At 38.3% G+C, this 12,630-nt stretch overlaps 1 protein-coding gene across 30 annotated transcripts in view; it reads right to left on the minus strand.

Moving 5' to 3' along the window:
- Positions 1 to 12,630, minus strand: part of daam1b (dishevelled associated activator of morphogenesis 1b) — a 180,091-nt gene that overhangs the window by 118,848 nt on the left and 48,613 nt on the right. For 18 of the 30 annotated variants that reach the window (XR_012395606.1, XR_012395604.1, XR_012395603.1 and 15 more), the window contains exon 1: positions 2,516 to 2,816. The exons of the other annotated variants lie outside the window; for them this stretch is intronic. The gene's annotated coding sequence lies outside the window, so the exon portion shown is untranslated. Of the gene's footprint in view, positions 1 to 2,515; positions 2,817 to 12,630 lie in introns of those variants that run through there. 30 annotated transcript variants of the gene reach the window in all.

The raw sequence follows: 12,630 nt of genomic DNA on the forward strand, positions 1-12,630 counted from the left end.
TTGGTCAGTTTTTATCTTTTTGACTTAATTTTAGTCTCTTATTTTGAAAATGATATGGCATGCTGATGTGGTCACTGTTACTATCTAATGATATTCATGTCATTCCATCGTTTCTCATCTTTGTTTTGGGGGGAAAAAGCACATTATTGAAAATTGTCACCCCTTATGTTCCTTGATAAAATTTATTTTGCTGTCAAGTAATGCATAAAGACAAAAGTGAATCACAGCTAAAATACTAAAACCACACTTGGGAAATCCCCAACAGGGCAATTCTATAAAAATGCAGATGAAAATACAACATTGTGTGCTAAATAGGTTATGTTATGTTGTTTTGTTTAGTTTTTTTGCAATGTTAAATAAAAAAGCAAGTGTGTCTATGCATTTACATTCCAGTTTTAGTTTTTTTGTTTGTTTTTTGTATTTGGAATCAAGAAAAGGGATTGTGAGCTGGCAAAAATTTTTGGTAAATCAGACCCTAATAATTTAATAATACAGTGCAATATAACCTTTAGCAAATTTCAAGTATTAGTAATAATAATAATAATAATAATAAATTATGAGTGACGCGATGGCACTGTAGGTAGTGCTGTTGTCTCACAGCAAGAAGGTTGCTTGTTCGATCCTCGGCTGGGTCAGTTGGCATTTCTGTGTGAAGTTTGCTTGTTCTTCCCGCGTTCGCGCAAGTTTCCTCCGGGTGCTCCAGTTTCCCCCAATGTCCAAAGACATGTGGTAAAGGTGAATTGGGAAGGCTAAATTGACCGTAGTGTATGGGTGTAAATGGGTGTGTATGGATGTTTCCCAGAGATAAGCTGTAGCTGGAAGGACATCTGCTGCTTAAAAAACGTGCTGGATAAGTGGCGGTTCATGCCGCTATGGCGACCCCAGATTAATAAAGGGACTAGGCTGAAAAGAAAATTAATGAAATTATTACGATTTTTAATACCAAAATCTGTAATATTTAATCAGCCAACACAGATACTGCATCTGATATTTTGTGCATCCCTTCAATATAGGATGAAAACCTTAAATGGGAATTGTAAAAGGTGCCAATGTTCCAGTTGAAAGAGCTAGAGCCCTGAACTAATGATTCAATGTAACACACATTAATGAGCTCAAAGACAGCAGGCATGCTTGGAGAGGGTAGTCTGAACTTGCCTTGGCTTGGAGGCCACAAAGGTTGTGTTAGCCCTGGATAAGAAAGGGAAGGGGTTCAGCGGAGAGATACTTGTGAACTTTAAAACCCTGAATGACAGGAAATGACACCTTGCTCAGATGTGTGGTCACTCACAGATCGCACTGAATGCTAATTTGGTCCTATATTTCCCTTGAGACATCCTAATGAAACGCGAGTTTCGGTGAAGCACAAAGGATATATGCATTGCGTCTATGATAATAGAAATCTTACATTTTAAACACTTTAAATACAGAAAATAGACAAAAATAGATACATTCAGTAATGTCAGAGCATTAAGCAACATGTGTAGCAAACCATAGCGCTGAGCATGCCATCCGTCCCTCCCTTGCCCTGCTGTTGCCATGGCAACCAGTACATGTATTGCCGGCCGGCATTAAACCCTCTTTTTTTCATTAATCCAAGGACAACCGCCAAAAATATTTGTCATTACATCTAATGACTTCTGATTAAAAACAATCAGATAATCTTGCGAAGTCTGTCACTATCTTTAATCATAAAAAATGAGATGCTGCAATCCAGAGGGTGAGCCACACCCACTTATTTAAAAAAAATGTTTAATATTTAAATGAACTATTAGCGTATGAGACAGCTGATAGGTCAGCAGGAAACTCCCATGACAACGCCCCGAATGTTCACATTAATTATGAACAACTCCTCCCAGATCTTTACACCAAAAAAAGACACTGATTAACAAAGAAGAAAAAGGTGAAATAAAGGACAAAAGAGAGAAAGCTGATGTGCTAAACTGAACCCAGATACCTAAGGGTCCGGTAGTGTTGAAAAAGCCGATTTAACAGCAGATTTCAAACCAAAAGACCACAAGTCATCTCAATATGACATGTCAGAGCCTGAAAGAAACATTAAAAGGCTGGAATAAGGCAACCAAACAACTTGTTCTTCTTTCATCACATTCAATAAGAGAGGAAGCATGCTCAAGAAAATCAATACAGAGAGGAAAGACTTGACAATTTGTGATAAGACAACAAAAGCGGGTTGCTTCCTCACAGATCTCTCACATTAAAATGGATCCATGCAATATAAATAGATTTTTTATTATTTTTATGCACAACTAGGGAGAGCTTCAAGTCTTCTCACCACAGCCAAAGCTGAAACCGGTAGAAATGCTAGCATGTTATCAGCACCGCAGAGCCGTACACGTCCACAAGCTCCCAGAGAGAACGCACACCTGCCCTTCAAAGCTTTACAAGCTATTAAAACCGCTCAGCTGCCGTCACAGCCAAAGATCTACACAGAAAACCCAACCAGAATCCTTCATTCAGACTGTCATTAGATGGAAAACCTCTGCTTGTGTTAACTTACCCTTTATGTCTTTGCTTACAGTCCGTTTAATGTTACATCCCTCAAGAGGAAACAAGAAGGGCTCCAAGGATCTGACCTAAAAATCTTGAAAAGCATCTAAATTTGAAGATGTCAATTCAGTCATTCTGAAAATAAACATGCTGTAGATCAGATCCAGAAAGCTTTCATATCCGAGAGCCGGCATGAGTGATCCTGAACCGGTAAACACACAAATGCTGCCTCTCTGTTCAGCAGCACAGCTCATACAAGCGCTCCACCTCCCCCTTGCCTTCGCATTTCTCTCTCTCTCTCTCTCTCTCTCTCTCTCTCTCTCTCTGAGGACACACACAGATGTTGCTATCCACAGGACACACCTCTTTTCAACACCCTGGCCTCTCATAGGACACAAAGAGAATCAGACTCCACCCACTGCTCTTCACTACCTCCTCCTCTTTCTCTCTGCCGCAGCACTGTTTACAGTTTGTTTAGAGAAGAGCTGTGAAATGGACAACCCAGGTGTGTGTGTATGTGTGTGTCTATACACCTACTTAACCATATTTTAGAGACAATTCTGACCCTAAATGTTAGCTAAATCTGACTTTTGAGGACAAATTTCATTAAAATATGTGTTTTTGTAAAACAATAAAAAAAACACAAGGTGATTTATTGTAATTATACAAATAAAATAACCATTTCTGTTCAGTCTACCTGCATTAACCCTTTAACAGGCATCTTAACCACCTGGTTGACCTTTTATCCATAAGTTATCACTATCACTTTATTTGCTAATTACTATTCAGTGTTGTGTCAGCATATTACTCAATACAAGATGTGGGCCAAAAAATATTTTCAAGGAGTGCACCTTAAATGGTTTAAATAAAACACGAAACCCATTAATACTCTTACTTACTTGAATTTTCTTAATTTCTCTTGATTAAAAAGTATGTTTCTTGTAACATCAGGCTGAAATCAAATCTGTTCCTTGAAGCAATCTAATTCTGGCTAAACCTAATTTTAGAAACACAGTTACTTCCTTAAAAAATGCATAAGGTTTCTTTCATGTTGGTATTTAGTTGTAGTATTTATAACCAGCCATATAGAAAAACAATAGACGCCTATGGAATGCCTCCACTTAGATAATGTAAACATCTATGTGTGGCTGTGTGTCTATAAGGGAGGCTGTTTAAAAAAAGTCAGTGAAAGAGTCAGTGCTTTGAGCAAACTGAGCATCATCTTCACTCTTTTGTTCAGAGTGTGTAACTTGATGCATTCAGAGGACTTAAGCTAAAAGAAGAAAAAGTATAGAACTGACAAACCAAGAAAGCCAAAAAAAGGCACACAATCTATTAATCAATCTCTTCTGCAGAAAAGGACCAAAACTAAAGACCACGTTATGCTGTACGTAGGAAAATATATGTATTTATTTATCAAACATATATGTGTTTGTCAAATAAATGACATTATCCCCTCCCCCTGATACCACCTGCCACTGCATTAGAAATTTGCATGCAAATAGGGTTAGAGTTAGGACTGTGACATACTTGGACATTGGACAAAAACATTTATTTAACAATATTCTTTATATACTGTACAGTCAAGCCTGAAAATAATCATAGCCCAGGGGTTGGGCTTGACTGTATATATTTGTGTAAGTGTTTGTGCATTTTATTTGCATTTAAAAAAATTTGCATTGTGGTTTTTACAAAATAGCAAAAGTTGAAAGTTAATGCTGATATATAAGTAAATATGTTTTAAACTGTTCAAAGAATCGGAGATAATAAGATTTTCCTTTAAGAAATTAGTACTTTCATCCAGCAAACTATCAAAGGAAAATATCAAATTGAGATATTTTTTTGACAGATATTGCGATTGTAATTTAATTTGCGATTAGTTTTGAGGTCAAGCTTCGGCTCCATAATCTGCAAGCCGTGGCATCAATTCTGCGACAGCTATTAAAAATGACCTGTTTTTGTTCAGTGTCTGTGACTTTAAAACCAAAATATTCCCATGTTACAAACATGCAGTTTTTCTTTGATAGTAATTCATCTATTATTGCTTCTGAAGCAGCAGACGCCATCATCCCACTTCATGCTTTCCTGTTTGTTTTCTTTTTTCTTTTTGTGGACATTTCACATAGTTTGCGCAATTCTGATTGGGGCAGAATGAAAGTGTGCTCCTTTAATTGGTTAGTAAAGGCTGATTTATACTTCTGCGTCAAACACCGGCGTAGGCTACGGCGCTGAGGCATAGCCCTTCGCCGTGGCCGTCGCCGTCACTGACGTGCACCTCTTAAAAATTGTAACTACACGTCGCAACAACGCGTAGCGCAAGCTCTGTGATTGGTCGGCTTGCTAGCGCTGACGAGTCTGGGCGGGACCGAGAGCCGCGCGAATGGCGCGAGCGATTGTTTACAAGTGTGGAGTCCTGTAAAGGAGCTCCGGATGGAAAGTTTTGTTCTGTGTTTACCTCATGGTTAAAGTTGTTGCACGTCCGCTGGTTCCTGCCTCAAAATGAGCGAGTTTGAGTCACTTGTACATCCAGGAAGTTTTCAGAATAGCAAAACAGAAGCGAAGAAACTCGACACAGAGGAACATTTACACCTCACTGCCCACTAGCATTTCGAAAGTGTTAATGCAGACCAACGGAGACAGCGCGCAGAAGTATAAATGCACAGCTGCGCGCGTTGCCTGCGCCGTGAGTTGCGCCGGTCACTTGACGCAGAAGTATAAACTAGGCTTAAGACTGTCACACACAGACTGCAGTCACACATTTGCTCAAGGGCAGGGTAAATAAAATAAAATAATCGCATAAAAATAATAATAAAATAATCGCAACATTTCAAATCATGATTGTGATTCAATGTTTTATTAATTGCACAGCCCCAGTTTGAACTTTCTATTTATCTTTAAAAAATTAAAGAAAACTTTTTGGTTTGCCAAATAACCCTTTACTTAACAGTCCTTTAAAGAAACAAAAAATATTTTAATAAGTTAAAGCACTTTTCCACTTAAAAGTAAAAATAAGAGTACAATCTAAAGGTTACATGGAAATTAAAGGAACTATTAATGCTAATAAAAAAACTTTTTTTTTTAATAAAATACATTTTAACTTCATGTGCCAACAAAATATTGTCAACACAGAATCAAAAGTTGATGCTGATCAAAATGTTTCATATAATTATTCTGTGTCAGCTTCTTCAGAAAAGTTCTCACCCGTTTGCTTTTGCATTTTGTCTAAACCTCACTATGTGTAGCGTCCATCTCTAACAGGACAAATGGTCCTACTTTGCAGCTTAATACCAAAAGCTTCAACAATTTTCATATTCAAGCAAGCAGTAAATGTGATTACTGGATTAAATAGCAAATTGAGGGAAATCTGATGGTAGGGGGTGTCAAATCTTTTGTTGATGTTTGGCCCAGGAGTCCATGTGACAGCTGCAGACATACTAACTGTGAAGAACAAGGAACAAAACACTGAAGCCACCCTCCCGTGGACCTGAAGGAAAAGCTTGTCTGGAAGTAAACCCACAATCTCTGCTGACCCTTGCTAATAAACTGATGACAGCCTGAACACAGTGGAGCAAGTGTTGTACTTGTCAATCAACTGATTATAAGGCTGTTTGCTGTTCCGGTATGCCCTAGTTTTTTGTTTTCATCGACCCATTTTTACAAAACTTAAAAACACATACCTATGCATTCGATATGCTGGTGGGTTAGCTTAAATGAACACTTGAGGTAGTAATAAAACAATGTATGATGACAGGGCAGATAATATCAGATATTATCTATAACTGCTATCTACCAGCACTCAAAAAAATGATGTCAGCTGTTTGTTCAAACCACTTATTCAAAATGAGGTGATGCAACACAATTCTTGAGTTTTTCTGGAACAACTTATTTGTTGTATGCTCAACTCATTAAAATTTGCCAAAACTACTGAGTTAACTTTTAGCTGCAGTAGGTGATTGTCTTCAGAAACATTTTTGTTGTGCTGGTTGAAAGTCTCTTCACAGTCCAATCGTGATATTTACAGTAAATGGTCTAAATGTGTTCATATGTGCTTTTTATTCGGGGTGAGGCATAAGACTAAATGTTCATCCAATTAAAATTAGTCGGGCAGACAATTCCCATAATTCTGATAAGTAGCCCAAACTGTCTGTCAACAAATGTAGACTTGTACAATTGCGCACCTCTGTTCACGCAGATTCACCATTTGCGCATACACGTGCGCCACAGTCAAGTGGACATGAGTAACAATGGTAAAAGCAAATGCTGACTAAAAACTTTTGAAAATTTTGAATCAATATTGGAGTTAGTTTTGCACACTGGAGTAAGGATGATACCATGGCTGAAGTATTTCTGTTAGACAGGTAATGTTGCTTTAGTCATGCAAAACTGATGTAGATTTAGTTGTTACGAATGGGCTATATGAACAGAAGTGTTGTTCAGCCATTCAAAACTTCCCGCAAAAGATTGATGTGACTATTTTCAATTTCATAAGCCTTTCATAGCATCAATAATGTCGATTTTTAATTTAGTTTAACAACAAAACAGAAGTAAATAATGCTAATCTGCCTAGCTTGCTTTACTGAGCTGGTTTAATATTCACATAGGTTCATTTTTGAACGATGACAATCTGTTACACAGTTCCTATATTGTTTACCACTACTCTGAATACAAACGAGTTAGCAGATCACCTACTGCACCTTTAATTCCTTCATGTTGTCCCAACAAAAATCGATTGTTTGGAATCCAGAATTTTTTACAGTGAGTGTGATAAGGACGTTCAGTGTGTGACATGAACATGTGCTAGATTTAAATCTGCTTTTCAGCAATGGTCAACGCTGAGTCACAGAAAAACATTGCTAATTTCAAGTTGGTTAAAATTTTAAATCCAGCAGCTACTATTTCTCCACTGCAGTAAAGACTAACATGGTGGTGCCCATCAACCCCCCAAAAACTAAGAGCGTACTCACACTATGTACAGCTGTCTTGAACAGAGCCAAAGCCCCCTTGTCCTCCCTGACGGCCCACACTCACATTACATTTGGGCCTGGGCACAATTACGTCAATGATGCTGCGTTGTTCAGTAAGCGCTCTCGCTCAGCACAGTGGAGATTTCTTTAGTTATATTGTTTTAGTCGTTTGGTATGCAGTGACACGCAGTCAAATATTTTGCCGAACAGATCAGCCACTTTTGATGCTCATAAACAACCATAAAGTCATGGTGCTGCAGGATTTAGGAGGTTTGCTGAAGGTGCGCAGCTGTCATGCAGTGAGGGGTTTGCGTCTTTAATAAACTACGACAGTTTGCGTTCACTGAACGGTAAGAATGATTAATAAACCCATATGAAACAGTCCCTTAAAAGTCACGTCTCGCCTTCAGTTTCGGGCTTAGGCACGTTTTGCACTCACACACAAGCGTACCACGCCAAAGCCCAAGTGAACCACGCTCAGGCACACCTCTTCCAATCTGGCCAGGGCCTGCCAAGTAAACTGTGCCTGAGCCCGATTCAGAGCACTCACACTTCTCAAGCGATCCGGGAAATGGGCATGGCACGGTTCGGACAGCATAGTGTGAGTAGGCCCTTATTTGACTGTTATAAAGATAATTAAATGACAAATTACTTATTCTAACACATATTTAAGGAATTTTACAATATAATTAGGATTTTTGTATATATTTTCAGCACTGTAGTATCATATCACTATGGGTGCACTAACACTATTTTATTTTTACCGTGCCCAGGTGCATTTCCTGGTTTGTATGACAAGTGTGAGTGCTCTGAATTAGGCCCAGGTGTAGTTCAGTTGGCCAGCCCTGGCCCGGTTGGAAGAGGCGAGCCAGAGCACGGTTTGGTTTGGCTTTGGCGCGGTACGCTTGTAGTGTGAATGTAAAGCGCACCTGAGCCCGAAACTGAGAACGCGACGTCACTTTAAGAAACTTTTTAATATGGATTTATAAATTATTCTTACTTTTTAATGAACGTGAACTGTCAGAGTTTATCAAAGATACAAACCCATCGCTGCACATGAACTGACACCTTCAGCAAACCTCCTAATACCTGCAGCACTATGATTTTTATGATCATTTATGAGCGTCAAAAATTGTGGATCTGTTTGGCAAAATATTGGACTGCATGTCACTGCATCCCAAACTACTAAAACGATATAACTAAAGCAATCTCTACTGTGCTGAGTGAGAGCGCTTCTCTTACTGTCTCTTACTGAACAGTCACATCATAAATGACATACAGTAAGTATGCTCAGGTTCAGAAGGCAAAATGCAGTGTGACTGCAGGCCATAGAGGGAGAAGTGAGGGGGAACAATCGTACTTCGGCACGGTTCAAGGCAACTGTAGCTCATGTGAATACACCCTAAGATAAGATTGCTCTTGTGAACATGCACAATATACTGACATTGAGGAGAAGAAATGCTTGAATTTGGGAACTTTTTATTTTTTGTTTTATGTGCTCACAAAAGGATTTTCATAGCTTGATAATATTCTGATTAAACCACTGACAGCAAATGAACATTTTTAATCTTTTTTGATGAGCTTTCAATGTACGCATGGAGTGAGAGGGAGCTTTCAGATATCACCTAAAACAGTGTTTCTCAACCACGTTCCTGGAAGACCACCAACACAGCAGGTTTTGGAAGTCTCCTTTGTCACACCCGTTACAAATCTTTCAGTCTCTGCTAATAAGCTGATCATCTAAATCAGATGTGTTTGGTTAAGGAGACATGGAAAATGGGCAGAGCTGGTGGTCCTCCAGGATCGTGGTAGAGAAACACTGACCTAGAATATCTTAATTTGCATTCCGAACATGAATGAAGATCTCAGGGGTTTGAAATGACATCTGTCTTATATGACATAAGATTTTCAAATATGTAATATTTGAGTTGATGATTGAGAGTTGTGTTGTGTTGATTTGTGTTGTCTGTTTTGTTCAGTGTATGCAAACGCGGGCCTAGGGTCCAAAACAAATTTCCCTATTAGAGACAATAAAGTGTATCATGTAAGTAAGTAAGTAAGTAAGTAATAATAACATAATATTTTTTTTTGGGTGAACTAACCCAGAAAGACATGCAGTTATAACATTATTGTAACACACATTGCCAAACAATGACACTTCATATCTTTTTTCCATGGTCCATGGAAGTCTATGGAAGTGTAGACTTCAGCCTATTGTATGAGACTGCATTTGGTCCCTGCGGCAAAGCTTTTACTCTATTGTTTATTTCCAGTTCATGAGGCTTGGTTAATAACTGACAGGCTGTGTAAAGAATATGCTAACATCTAGACTCTGTTCACCTGTTTAATCAGCCACACGGTAACATGACAGGCATCTGCTGTCTTCTCAAAAGAGCGCCGGCAGCTGCAAAAACAGACGAGTTTCATTTTTGTAGGGGCGGCCACTAGAGAAACATAATGAATATACGTACATGATGTTAGGTTGGTGGATGATTGTGCCACAAATGCAACTATATACAAATAAATTATACAAAAATACATAAACAAAAATGACAATATATTATTTTATAGACCTTTTTCATGGCTGCTCCATGGAGGGCGCCATAGCGACCAGCGTCTTCCGGTAGAATGCGAAAAACTTCCGTTTACAGCGTGTACAACTGGTAATTTGCGCTCCGAAAATGGGTTTCAATAACGTTTTTAATTGATAACAGAGCGTTTTTGTAACACACCTTAGAAATGTATCTGTTAAAGCCGTTATAATCGGTCACATGTGGTTCAAGCGCGTCAGAAATACGAGAAAAACGTTCTCCTACTGTAGTTCACGTGTTTGCCGTCAGAAATAGTGTGCGTTCCCGGCCCGTCAACTATTCAGCGGCTCTTTAACACACACACACAGACACAGAGAGAGAGAGAGAGAGAGAGAGAGAGAGAGAGAGAGAGAGAGAGCAAACCAGAGTACTGGCATGAAACTTAACAGGTATGAAAGTCGTGCAATTTACAAAAATGACCAATAAAAGTCTGTTATTGATCCTCTGCTGGCTGACTTGCTGTTCATTCTAATCGCGAGCTGTTTGTGTTTTATTTCGTGTGTTGTTTTTACCACGGTTTGTGTTTTTCTGTCATTTTGAAATGACACTAGCCTATATTTTCGTGTGTGTGTCCAACATTTTGGTGAATTACATTTGTTTGGGCTGGCTGGTTATATATTTGAAATAAGAAGAAAATGTTGACTTTAGCAATGACAAGGCTTCATTTAAACTGCAGAAGATGCCGTCTGACAACGAAGGGAAAATGCCTCACAGCAGCTGTTTTCCATCCTATTAGATCGCATTTCTTTAAATGATCAGTCCAGGAGATGGTGCTGATGGACAACAGTAATAGTTCAAAGAGGATAAAAGCAGGTAAAATAGATTAAAACTATCGTTTCAAAGCTGTCCAAATGTGACTGTTTACACGCATCAGCTGCCGACCGGAAGTTCTTCGCATTCTCCTTGCGCATACACGTAAAGCATAATGGGTAATTTTGCGTTCCAAGAAAAAGGTCTATAGTAAATGCTCAAAGTGAATTCAGGCATCACAGGCATTGGTGTTTTCATTAAAACTAAGACAATTGCAAACAGTTTAATTGAAACAGTCAATTTAAATAGAAATTATAAATGAAAACTATTTTAAATACATTTTAAAATACTGTCTTAGAACCTATTTTTAATTTGAAATACTAAACTAACTAAACTAAAATTAATCTTAGGATGTAGCATCCCAGCGCAACCCGCCACTTGTGGCCCTTCTGGACTTCTTTGAACAGCCCGTGTGAAGTGTTTATTTAATCTAAATTCAACCGCAAACAGGGCCTTGCAATCTGATATCGTGAGTCAACAAAAGGGGACTTTCACATATAGCGTCTTTCGTACGCTTATTTTTGTTATTTCAAATGGAGATGCACGGGTCCAGCACACAAATAGGAAGGGATGCACATGTGGTATGTCATGTTCACAATTTCCAGGCGGCACGAGTTGAAAAAAAATCCAAACATTTGATAGTGCCATGAACGAACCATGAGTCATGAGCAGGGGCGCCACTAGGGGAGGAATTCACAGGCTAGAATTCTCTCACTGAACATAAAAAATTGAAAGAACGAACGAACAAATGAAATGAAAGAACGAACAAACAAACGAACAAATGAACGAACGAACAAAAAAAACGAATGAACAAATAACTTTAAAATTAACTAAGGTGAAGTAATCATAGTGCAAACAAACAACTCTGTGGCATTTATATGGACCCCAGGGCCCTTGGAAAAATTAACTGCCCACCCTTGGAATATAGCATTAATAAATTTATATATAAACATTTTGTTAAAAATTATTAAATCTATTATCTATATTTTAAATAAATAAAAAACAACAGTATGAAAAAATCATCAATAACCAAAACAGTTTGATTGTTTGTTCCTGTGACAGATGGAAATTATATTATAGACAACAACTGTGGATTGTCTAAATTGAGGCCACTGGAATATGTAGAAAGCTGTTCATTTTAAGCTACTTAAGATTATTATTATCTCTTATTGTGGCTATGAAAAGGATTTGTTTTTGGAAATCTGCTTAAAATGTTTTCAAAACTGTCTGAACTAAAGAGCTTGGCTTGATTTGTTTTTCTTTACGAGTAGTTTAAACACACTCAATGAAGGCATGGCAATCTCTAAGATTTGATTAAAAATGCTTTCATCTGTGTTTCAACGTGTTTCAACATAAGGGTGAACAAATGATGATGACATTTTGGACTGAACTAACCCTTTAAATTTGGCAACTACACGAAGGGCATCTTGTACTTGATGCTTTCACAGGTCTGTTCATGTCTCCAAACTTCCATCCATAAATGATGATGAAGGCGAGGTCTGCACCCGAGGCGACTCTCTTGCAGAACATTTTATGTGACTGATGCGGTCGACTGCAGCACTGTTATCAATCACCACAAAACACATCATCATGACTCCCTCAAACAACAGCTGGATTACTGTCTCACACAGAGCCATGATGAGCTCATTGTACCTCATAAAAAGAGTGTTAATTGGCATAAGCTGAGCCTTTTCGGTCAGAAGAACAGTGGAGATCAAAATTAGAAAATGAATTTTATTGTGATAGTCAAATCCTTATCT

The sequence above is a fragment of the Danio rerio genome, chromosome 20, assembly GCF_049306965.1.
Source record: "Danio rerio strain Tuebingen ecotype United States chromosome 20, GRCz12tu, whole genome shotgun sequence".
NCBI lineage: Eukaryota > Metazoa > Chordata > Actinopteri > Cypriniformes > Danionidae > Danio > Danio rerio.